This window comes from Castor canadensis, chromosome 5 (genome assembly GCF_047511655.1).
Source record: "Castor canadensis chromosome 5, mCasCan1.hap1v2, whole genome shotgun sequence".
Taxonomy (NCBI): Eukaryota; Metazoa; Chordata; class Mammalia; order Rodentia; family Castoridae; genus Castor; species Castor canadensis.
Window position 1 is genome coordinate 168,419,502 of NC_133390.1, and position 11,503 is coordinate 168,431,004.

An 11,503-nucleotide genomic window follows, 5' to 3' on the forward strand; every position below is an offset into this window, starting at 1 on the left:
GTGATGAAGGGCTGCTGGGTTCTTGTGAATGCTAAGGGTCCTGCCTGGTCTGAAAATGCTTCCCTGTGATTAGGGTCCATCCTGCCTGGCCACTGATGAGGGGTGCCTGTGAGGCACACAGCAGCCAGGAGGTGGCGCTAAGGTAACATCCAAAGAGCCTGACTACCAGGACTTGACCTCCCTGAGTGAAGCTGGCTTTGCTGAGCTGATTCCCCACCGGCTCTAGCCGTGAGAGGCCTCTCTGCTCTCGGCTGGAGCCTCCCGCAGCCTGTTCTCTGCGGCCTCACCCATTCCCAGGTCTCATGCTCTCTGTGAGCGCCTTTCCTTAGCATTGACTATGTTTCTCTCGGTGTGTCTCATCCCGGGCTAGGGCTGTATACATGGTGACAGGACTTAAGAGCTCACGCTCACTGTATGCTAGGCACAGGGCCAAGAACTTTACACATGTTGGTTTACTACACATGACAACCAGCAGAAGGTGTGGTTTCTTATACCCATTTCACAGGCGAGGTTCAGAGGCCAAATGACTCACTGAGGTCTCACAAGTTAGAGCTAGGACTCGGCTCTAACCAGGTTCACTGAGAGAAGCTTGTGGTTTTAGGCACTCAGTGAGTTAGGGAACAGATCGCATGCTAATAGGCTATCTGGACAGAGTGGCTGGGTGGGCTTGGGATGGTGGTATGCACCTGTAATACCACAGCTCTTCAGAAGGTGGAGGCAGGAGGATCAAGAGATCAAGAGTCTGAGGTCAGGCAGTCAATCAATCAGACCCTATCTCAAAAACAAAAACAGAAAAGCTAGGAGTGTAGATCAAGTGGTAGAGCACTTGCTGAGAGAGGCCCTGAGTTCAAACCCTGGTACTGCAAACAAACAAACAAAAAAAGGCATGACTGCCCCGGGCTGGAGGAAGGTCCGAGCAGGGCAGCCAGCCTCTAGAGGAAGCAGGCGGGGACTGGAACCCACACTCACCCAGGAGCTGGAGAGGGAGGCCAGCTGGGCCAGGAGTCCAGGATAGCAAAGCCCACGGGAATCTTTAGGGGGCAGTGTCTATCAGTTCCTTTCATTGGCTGCCCGGAAGGAATCGGCGGGAACATTGCTGAGAATCGGGACTTTTAATCCAACATTTAATCTCCCAGCACTTAAATGTTACAGTTCCACACTTTAAAAACTTCCAGTGAGTGCCCGAGAGAACATGTTACAGAGGGTTGGGGGTGAACAACGGAATCGAATTGTGCCTAAGCCTTCTGTTTTATATATGGGGACATTGAGGCCCTGAGTGAGTCCAGAGCCAGGTCAGCAGTGTCCTAAGGCAGGTTTCTCCTTCCTCTGCAACCATCCCAGAGGCTGGAGAGAGCCCTGGATGCAGGCGGCACCCCCTACAGGGTGATGAGGCCCAGCACATTAAGCTTAGGACTGGGAGCTGGCCTCAGGAGGGGCCACACCTGGTGCAGCTGTGCTAATTGGATGGTGACCCATGAGGCTCCAGCCGGGAGTGCCCTGCAGCCTTCAGGCATCGCTGCAGTGGATTCCTTGGGCAGCAGAAGTTATTAAAGACGCTGCTCTGAGAAATTCTCTCCCCCAGAGTGATTCTGACATAGAAAATTACAGACCCACCTGCAGGAATGGCGAGATGCAGTCTTAATTTGGAGAGGGAGAGAGAGAGAATAGAAAGAAAACCTCATGTTGTGGTAGGGGGACTTGCTGACACTAGCAGCAAGGCTAAAGGGGTCCTGGAGGGGCCCAGCAAGACCAGGCAGCAGCTTCTCCCCACCCATGGGCAGGGGATGGGGCTGGCCTCCATTCCTATGCCCTGCCTCCCTGTCCCTGGGGCTCTCCTACCCTCCCTCTGCTGTGTTCTCTCACTCTGGCACATCCCGCTGGGCCTTGGTGCCCAGCTAGTTCCCAGTTTCCTCCTTGCCCCAGGACTCCCTCCCACCCTTGCAGAGTCTGCCTGGCCCTCCACTCACTCCCCCCACCCCTGATTCCTGCTTGCTCCTACCCACTTCTTTCCAGCTCCTCCACTTCACCCTTGTTCTCTTTCGAACAAGTGTTGTTGTTTTGACTAATTATAAAAGTCATACTCATACATCACACACACACACACACACACACACACACACACACACACACACACAGCATCTGGACAATAAACAGGGAGAGGAATGTAAGACCACCTGTAGGCCTCCCACTTCCTTGCCAATCACAAGGTATGGGTCCTTCCACACTTGCTGTCTGCCAAAAATATCTTTTAAACTTGGGATTATTATTGCATGTGCTGTTTGGTAAGCAGCCTTCTTTGCTTAGCAGCATACAGCAGACGTCTCCCCATGCCAGATTGGTAGTGTGTTTCTTAATGGTCGCACTGATTCCATTGTGCAGGATCTTCCAGGCAGTTTCTCTTTTTCCCTCCTGAGCCTCCTCTGGTGCCTTCGCCCTTCCCCTCTCCCCATCTTTCCTCTCCCATTTTCCATCTCCTCTCCATCTCTTTCACCCCTCTCTCCTCTCCTGCCTTCATCCCCAGCATCTCTGGTTTCTTCTCTCTCTCTCCCCACCCTTCTGGGAAGAAGGGATGTCGCTGGCCCTCCCCAGCCCTCCCAGCTCTCTGTGCCCTGCAGAGAGGTGGGGGTGGGGGGTTGGTGGTGTTTAACACCCGCTCCCCTGTGTCAGCCATGTGCCATCTCATTAGTGAGTCTGTCCCCCCCAAGTGAGGCAGGCAGGAGGCACAGTAGCAGCAAGAGGTCTAATTGAATGTAACTAATTATTCACTCCCTTAAATGGGCCTGGGAGGGACAGAATTACTCACTCTGAACTGGAGAGACCAGGAACTGGCCGGCTGGCAAATCCTGGGGCCTGCAGAGATGGCTCTCCTCGGAATACTAATTAGGGCAGAAGTATGGGATAGTCAGGCAGAGACTTCTCTCCCTGCCCCCAGCTTCACCCCGGATGTTGGGGGTCTGGAGAACTGAATCCTTGGGTGAATGTAATTGGAGGACCCCAGGGAAGGGTTAATATGGGCTGGGGAGGGGGGCAGTCAGAGGAAATGAAAATCTGAGCCTGGGGCTGGAGGCAGGCAGGGGGCTGGTGTTTAATAAGGACGGAGGTAGGAGAGCCCAGCGGAGCAGGAGGGAATAAGGGGTTGGGGGAGGGGCAAGCAACCTCAGTCGCACCTAGAGTCTGGGGATGAAGCTGACTCTAGGAGGAAGCCCCTTGTAGTGCCTGTGCCTGGCAGCCCTGTACTTGTAATCCTCCCGACTCCGACTCCACACCGTTATCTTAGGAGACTGGGGCTCAGAAGGAGAAGTGACTCATTCTTCCCAGATCTGGCAGCCTGAGCCGGCTCCATTCTGTCTAGGCAAAGCTAGAGCTCCTGGCCTATCAAACCTCTCCCTGGGGTGGGGTGTGGTGGCTGGTCTAGACCTTGGTAGTTTTTCAAACTTCCCCTGTGATTCTAACATTCAACCAGGGCCGGGAACCATTGGTTGAAGATTTGTGGTTGTGGTACCCATTCTTCTCATCCAACCCATCCCAAACGACCTGAAGCTCTGGCCTTACCTGTGATTGTGAGGAAGGAGACTGGGGTGGGAGAGGTCTGGGTATCCAGGGAGGTGGGGGTAGAGGGAGGGTAGGGAGGGCAGGGGGCTCTCAGGTCAGTTGGGGATTGTGCGGATGTGGAAAAGTGTGAATCAAGCTTGGGGGTGATGTAGGAGGTAGTGGGTGCAGTGAATAGAGTTATAACCATGATTCTAGATTTCAGTTTCTGGGCCTGGAGTGTCTCTCATGTTATCTCACTTGATCCTAATAACAGGCCTTTGGGGAAAAGAGTTATCCTGGCAGCTGAACAAAGTCGGCTCAGAGAAGTTGAATAAGTGGCCCAAAGCCACAAAGCAGAAGTAGTATCCAACTCTGGTTCTCCTGCACTCCAGATTACATGCACTTTCCTCCTGCAGCACTTTGATTCTGCGATTGCATTTGTGATCTCTTCCTTAGCAGGTGTTAATGTGGGCGTGCTACTATTCTGCTGAGTGTGCGTGTGTGCATGCGTGCATATGTGTGTGTGTGCGCGTTTCTTCCTTCTGAAGAGCTGGCTGTCCACACGTCTCCCACTCCCACACAGCACAGTGCTCCTGCTGACCAGTCAGAGGAGGGAGGAGAGATCTGCCCCTGTCCTCCCAGCCAGCTACAGTGCCCACTCAGCTAGTGGCTGCCTGTCCTCAAGGCTGGGGGTTGAGGAGGGCTAGGGGAAGGCGGTCATCCTGCCAACTAAGTGACAAATAGCCTTGTTAGTAGCAAAGGCGGAGGAGAGCCCTCCCTACCTCTGGAGCAGAGAAATCCCCTTTCCCAGGCTTTCAAGCTGCACCCCTGCCCGAGTGGAGGTGGCAGAGACAGAGACAGATGGTCACCCAGTGTCCCCCTCCCCCTCAAGTGCGGGGACTTTATGGGAACGTCATAGAGAGGGGCAACAAATTTATGAGCTCAACACTGATTCCCCAATCACCTCACTGGCCGATCCATCTTTCTGGAGCCAGGGATAAAATGAAATTATCATGAAATAAATCTGTACAGCTGATGGAGACACTGGCAGGCTGGGCAGCAGGAGTGGGAGCCACAGAGGAAGCCAGGGTTCAGGTGGGAGGCCACTGACACTCTCCTGGCTGAGACTCAGAGAGGAGACTGGTGGGGTACACCTGTCTATGCCCCCAACTCTCCTTCGAGCCCCCTGTTCAACAGGACTCTCATTTCTGGGACTGAACACAGGACCCTTCAGTTTGTGTTGGGGTCCTGAGTTGCTCCCAGGTTTGAGAGCACTTGGACCAGGGGAGAGGAGAGGAGTAGAGGGAAAGTTGTATCCAGGGAAAGATGGGGGCAGTTAGGCTCAAGGTTCTGAGTAAAGTTTCGTATCTTTAATTACCCACCTGTAATCAAGGCGAGCAACCAGTCAGTGGGCTGCAGAGGGTGAAGAGCCCCTCCTGCAGGGCCAGTGTTAATTCTTTATTTCCTGGGAATGAGGGGAGAGCCTGGGAAAGGGCCAGAGTTGAGGCTGCCCAGAGAACCTGGAGGAAGTAGCTATTAACCAGCAGGTTAGGAAGTAGTTTGTGTTTTAATGGCCTCTATAGCAAACAGGAGGGTGGGTAGCAGCTGAGTGCCAGTTTCCAGGCAGGGCAAAGGTTGGGCCACATGTCCCCTGTAGCTCTGAGTTTCCTCTCTCTCCTGTCAACCCCTCATGGTGGTTGGCCTTTAGGCTGCTAAATCAGGAGACACCCTCCCTGTTGCTGGTAGGCCCTAAGCACAGAGCCTTTCTGTCTCTCCTTCCAACCCAGCAGTTCCCAGGGGACACCCACCCCTCCTTCTTGGGCACTGAGCTGGAAGTGGAAGCAGCCAGCCAGCTGAGATGTGATCACTCAGCCTCCTGAGCAAGGCCAGCCCTAGCCACAGGGAAGCTGTGAGGTTCCATGAGTAGTCAGGGCTCTGCAGGGGCCACTGGACAGGACTGGTCCTCCCTAGACCCTGCTGGCCCCTCCCAGTCAGCCCCTTCCCAGGAAAAGCACAGTGGCTTTGAAGACTGACAAGGGCCAAACCCATCAGCACCTGCTGTTGTTTCGGCTGTGTGTGGCTGTGTCTGAGTGCAGCTCCAGGCTCACTAGGTGGGGTGGGTGGGGTGGAGGCAGACATGGATGCTCTGGAAATGAGATTTTCTTGTTATCTGTGCTCGCTCAGGCTGAGGGCCTTGGGCATCAACCTAGCTAAAAGGGTGTGTGTTGGAGAGGCAGAGCACCTGCTGGAATGTGTGTGTGTGTGTGTGTGTGTGTGTCCATCCCTGCTGGTTTGGGTTTTTCCTGGTGAGTGTGCCCGTCCTTTAGAAGAACATGGGCTAGTGCTTGCCTTCGTGCTCATGTGTGATGGTATTTCTCTTGAATGTGTGTTTTCTCACATGCTCTGATACTTTCGTGTGTCCATGCCCCGCTCAGCCCGAGACACGCCTGATGGACAGAGCCAGATGGGCAGGGCAGGTAGGGCTTGCACCTGGGGTGGTCCGGATTGAACTGGGTCCTGGAGGTGGGTGGGACTGAGCATCTTCCAGAGGTACCAGCCTGGCAGGGAACAAAGGAGCAATCAGCTGAGAGGCCACAAGAGCAGCTGATTGAGGAAGAGGAATTAGCAAGGAGCCTCATGGGGCCCTGTGTGGGGGTGGGGGGGCAGGGGAAGAGGGGCTGGCATCCTGATTAGGAGGGAGCAGGTGCAGCCAGACTTACCTGGGCCACAGGAGGGCAGACAGTGGGGAGCTGGAGAGGACAGAGGGGGAAGCCCAAGAATGGGACAGGGACAAACTGGAACAGGGCCTGAGGCTGAGGATCAGACTCAGGACCTCAGGACCTTGAGGGAGATGAGGGAGAGGTGACAGAGCATAGTCCATCCTAAATGGGCACTCCCCTCCCACTTGTCCAGAGCCTTCTGTGGGCCTGGCAGTGGACTATGCACGTCCTCACAACATGGAGGCTTGTTCTGTTGGCCAGGCTCACAAATGAGGGAATGGCTGTCCAGAGAAGTGGTGCAACTTGCCCAAGGCCACACAGCTAGGAATCCAGGGCTGCTTGACTTTGAAGTTCTCATTTTAACCTTTATGCCTCCTTGCCAGGTGGGAAAAGCCACCTAGGAGATAGATTGCTGGTTTAAAAAGAAGGAATTTACAAACCCACTTAATCAACAAAGCAGATTGCCTTGGGAGGTGATGAAATGCCGGTCCCGGTCTTTGTAATATGAACTTGAACCAGAGACCCTAGGTTTGAATCTCAGATGTAGTGTTTTCTCACTGTGTGACCTTAGGCCACTTGCTAGCCTTCTCTGTGCTTGCTTTCTCATGTGTAATGTGGAGGTGTGTGAGAATTGCATGGGGAAGCTGTATAAAGTGCTATGAATTGCACCTTGCACCTGGTAGGCCCTCCATCAGTTCCAGCATCGTATGGTGAGGGAACAGAGTGGGCATGGGGCAGTGGATGCTGGAGGGGTGAGGCGGGGCGCAGGTGACCTCCTGAAGACATCCAGACTCCCGTCTCTCACCAGGACCACTATTCCAGCCTCCTTCCTGCTCTTCCTGCTTTGATGCCCCTCTTCAGCTCATTCTCTGCCCCCTTTAATTTACCCATGTTCCTCGCCTCATCTGCAGTCTTCAATGACTCTCCTTTGCCTTTGGAAGTGGTTCTTGAAAGAGAAGCTCTGGAAGCTGGGGGGACCTCAGGTGGTACATCATTGGGGTTCCCTGGGAACTTGCCCAGAGGACAACCCAGTTTGGGGCTCATTTGTCTTTTTCACACTTCTTGCCAAAGGGAGGTCAGGTCAGGCTCAGAGCCACCAGCACACACTGCCTGTGGTCAGAGCTCTGATTTGTTCTAAACTTGATTCTCCAATGGCTGGCTTCTTCTTAAAATCCCTTCTCTTGGCTCCTCCATGCTGTGCTCACTTGTCTCTATCCCCCTCCCCAGGTAGGGGCACCATCAGATATCTGCTTCAAGCCTCTCTTGTCTGGGACTCCATCTTGTCCTGTGGCTTAAACATAACCCACGATTCCTGAGAGCATCGCTCCAGACTCAACTCATAACTTTTTTTTTCCTTTGGTGGTAGTGGGGTTTGAACTCAGGGCCTTATACTCGGAAGGCAAATGCTCTACCATTTGAGCACCACCCCCAGCTGTTTTTTGCTTTAGTCATTCTTCAGAGGGAGTTTCTCGCTTTTGCTCCGGATAGCCTCAGATCTCCATTCTCCTATCTCCACCTCCTGCTTAGCTGGAATTACAAACATGACCCACCACGCCAGGCTTATTCTTCGAAGTCTTGACAACATTTTTGCTCAGACTGGCTTTGAACCACAATCTTCCTATCTCTGCTTCCCAAGTACCTGGGATCATAGGTGTGAACCACCTTGCCTGGCTCAAGTGGCCTTGACATCCCCACATGGATGTCCAAATGAGCTAAAAGTCCTAAAGGGAGCCTGTGTTACTCTCACCTCTGTTCTCCCATTGCCTGACCCATTCTGGTCCCAGGAGTTGCCCTTCTCTTACTCCTGCCTTCCCCACCCAGTCTATCTGCCACCTTGTGAGTTTACCTGCAAACCCTGTTCAGGAACAGCCCCTTGCCTCCGTTTGTTTGCAGCGGGTCGCAGCCAGCAGTCTTACCTGCGTTGCAGCCCCTGCTGCCCGGGGCTTCTGGCTGCAGCTTGCTCTGCAGTTGACCACACTGCAGCCCAAGGGGCTTTTAAAAGCATTAATCAGATTATGTCCCTCCGGTTTCAAGCTTGAAACAGGCATTCCCTTGTGCAGACAACAAATCTAAGCTCTTTGTGGTGGTGTACACAGCCCGTGAGACTGGGCTTTTTCTTTCATTTTATGTGACTGCCCCCCTTGTCCACTCTGCTCCCATCACATCACCCTCTTTTTGTCCTGGAGCATCCTCACCTGCCTCCTTCTGCCCAGAGTTCCTCTCCCTTCTCTTCTTCTAGCTGTCTGCTTGAGGCAACCCCTTCTGAGAGGTGCTTCCTGACCATCCAGCTGTATGGTCACTCATCTACTTACTGCCTTCTGGCTGTGTGCAAAGCATGACATTTTCATTATTTTTTTCCCCTTTGTTTTTTGCTTTCCTCCATAATCATAAGTGCCACGTAAGTAGGAATATCACCTGTTGTGTTCACGGCTATATCCTCAGTGCCAAGGATGGTGCCTGTGTTACAGGAGACAATTCTCAAGTATTTGTTGATTGAACAATGAATTGTACGTTTTTATAATTCCTCTAGTATGACAAGTATCACTGTTTTTTCCCATTTTAGGTAATGATACAAAGTTTCTTTTGAAGTATAAAGCCAGCAGAATATGGCAGTACACACCTAAAATCCCAGCACTTGGAAGATGGCGGCAGGAGAATCTTCAGTTTGAGGCCAGCTATGTCAAAAAAAAAAAAAAAAAAGAACAAGGATCTGAAGATTTGTATCCAGAATTTGTAAAGAACTCTTACATCTCAATAATTAAACAATGAATACAATCTTAAAATGGTAACTGATATGAACTAACATTTCTCTAAAGAAGACATACAGTCGGGCACCATGGCTCACATCTGTAATCCGAGCTACTTGAGAGGCTAAGAAAGGAGACTCCCAGTTTGAGGCCAGCCGGGCAAATATTCATGAGACCCATGACCAAAGTAACCAGAGCAAAACAGACTGGAGGTGTGGCTCAAGCAGTAGAGCGCCTGCTTTGCAAGTGTGAAGCCCTGAGTTCAAACCCCAGTACCACCAAAAAAAAAAAAAAAAAAGAAAGAAAAACCATGCACTATCACTTCACTAGACTGGCTAAAATAGAGGCAGATGATAACAAGTGTTGACGAGGATGGGGAGAAACTGAAAAACTGGGATTGTAAAATGGTGCGGCCACTTTAGAAATGAAAACTTAGCCACAAAAACTTGCAGACAAACATTGACATAGCCTTATTCAAAATAGCCCAAAAGTAGACACAATTCAAAGACCATGGACTAAAGGATGATGAACAAAATGCAGTATGTATATACAATAGAATATTGTGTTTTTCGGGTTTTTTCTTTCTTTCTTTTTTTTTTTTTTTTTTGGTGGTACTGGTTGTTTGAACTCAGGGTCTTGGGCTTGCCAGGCAGGTGCTCTACCATTTGAGCCACACCCCCAGCCCTACACGATGGTGTATTTTTTGATGATAAAAAGGATTAAAGGTCACACATGGTGTGACATGGATGAATGGTAACTGAGAAAAGTCAGTCACAGAAGGTCATATATGATTCCATTATAGAAATGTACAGAACATGCAAATCCACAGAAATGAAAAAAGGTGAGCAGTTGTGGGGGGTGGGGTGGGGGAGAATGGGAAGTGACTGATAATGGGTACAGGATTGCTTTTGGGGTGATGAAAAATGTCCTGAAATTGCATAGCGGTAATGGTTGTGAAACCATGACACAGTAAAAAACCCACTGAATTATATACTTTTAAAGGATCAATTTTGTATTGAATGAGTTGTATCAATAAAGCTATTATTTTTTAAAGGGCCAAGTGTGGTGATGCACACCTGTAATCCCAGCATTTGGAAGGCTGAGGAAGGAGGATTGAGAGTTTAAGCCTGGCCTAGGCTACATAGTGAGACTTTTTCAGAAAAAAAAAAAAAAAAAAGGAAAAAAGTTTTTTTTTCTTTAAATTATGAGCTGTACAAGGACACAAGGATCTCTCGGAAGCCATGGAAGAGGATTGTGAGTGACTGAAGCTGGCTTACAGGCTTGAACAGGAGGGCAAGGATTGTGCTGGAACCCTTGCTTCATGTTCTGCCTCTTCCATGTGGCCAGGGTGACCCCCTCCGGCTTTCTGAAGCCATCCAGTCTTTCAAGCTGCCTTGCCTTTGCAGACTTTGCCCCCTGCCTAGGACTCCTGTCCCCTTTTCTCTACCTGGTTCAACCCAGCCCAGTCAACATAGGTGGGACTGGCAGGGGGGTGGACACCAGGCATGGCTCTCGGAGTCATGATTCAGAGAACTTAGTCTGACTGTTGTCGGCTTCCAGGCAGCATGGGGCAGCCTTAGGGTCCTTCGACCATCAAGTTGGGCAAAGAGTCCTGGCCTGAGAGGCCAGGCAGGTGTCCCCAGGAAGGGACACTGCACATGGGGAGTTATTAGGCAAAGAACAGAAGGTGTCCCAGCCCCTGTGGAGGCCCAGTGGGTTGGAATGCAGCCTAGGAGGTGGACAGCATGGGAAGTTCCTGGAGACCCCTGGCCTGGTAGTCAGGACCCTCAGAGCTGTGGCAAAGCATCCCAGTATCTACAGAGCTGTTCGATTCCAGCACTCCGGTCATTTTTCTTCTGCTCTCATCATCCCATCCCTGCCGTTACACACCCATCTGCTATTGTCTCTCCACCAGAAAGGACATGGGCTTTCTGTGTCCCCAATGGCCAGAACAGTGCCTGGCTCCTGGAGACGCTCAATACTTATCGAACGCATGGATTTACCTGCTTGTCTCTCCCGATTAACTGAGTTATTTAAAGTCAGAGGCTGCTGGATTCATCACTGTGTTCCCAAGGTCTTGAACAGAGCTTGGCATACATGAGCTGCGAAAGAAAGAAAGGGAAGGAAGGAAGGAAAAGAAAGAAAGGAAAAAAGAAAGGAAGGAAGAAAAGAAAGGAAGAAAGGAAGGAGGGAGGAAAGAAAGAAAAAGAAGAAATGAAGAAAGGAACAAAGGAAGAAAGGAAGGAAGGAAAGAAAGGGAAGGAAGAAAGAAAGAAAGAAAGGAAAGAAAGTCTCCCTCAACCTGTTACAAATTCCTGAAGGACAAGACTACAGGATTTTTGTCCCCATTGCCCCCCTCCTCCCCAATTGCCTTGCAGGTAGCAGACCCTCAGAAAGGTTTGTTGAACTCAGTTAAGTCTCTCCTGAACCTGGCCCTGGGCAGACCTGCAGTGTGAGCAGGTTCCTTGTGGTGGTTCCTATGCAAGCAGGAAGAAGGGATGCCCA

General features: G+C 51.2%; 1 long non-coding RNA gene across 1 annotated transcript; it reads left to right on the top strand.

The window, feature by feature from the left end:
- Positions 1-3,447: 3,447 nt before the first annotated feature.
- On the top strand, positions 3,448-9,026 carry LOC141423141 (uncharacterized). Its single transcript, XR_012447791.1, has 2 exons — positions 3,448-3,560; positions 8,815-9,026. It is a non-coding gene; the product is annotated as an uncharacterized lncRNA (long non-coding RNA).
- Positions 9,027-11,503: the final 2,477 nt, after the last annotated feature.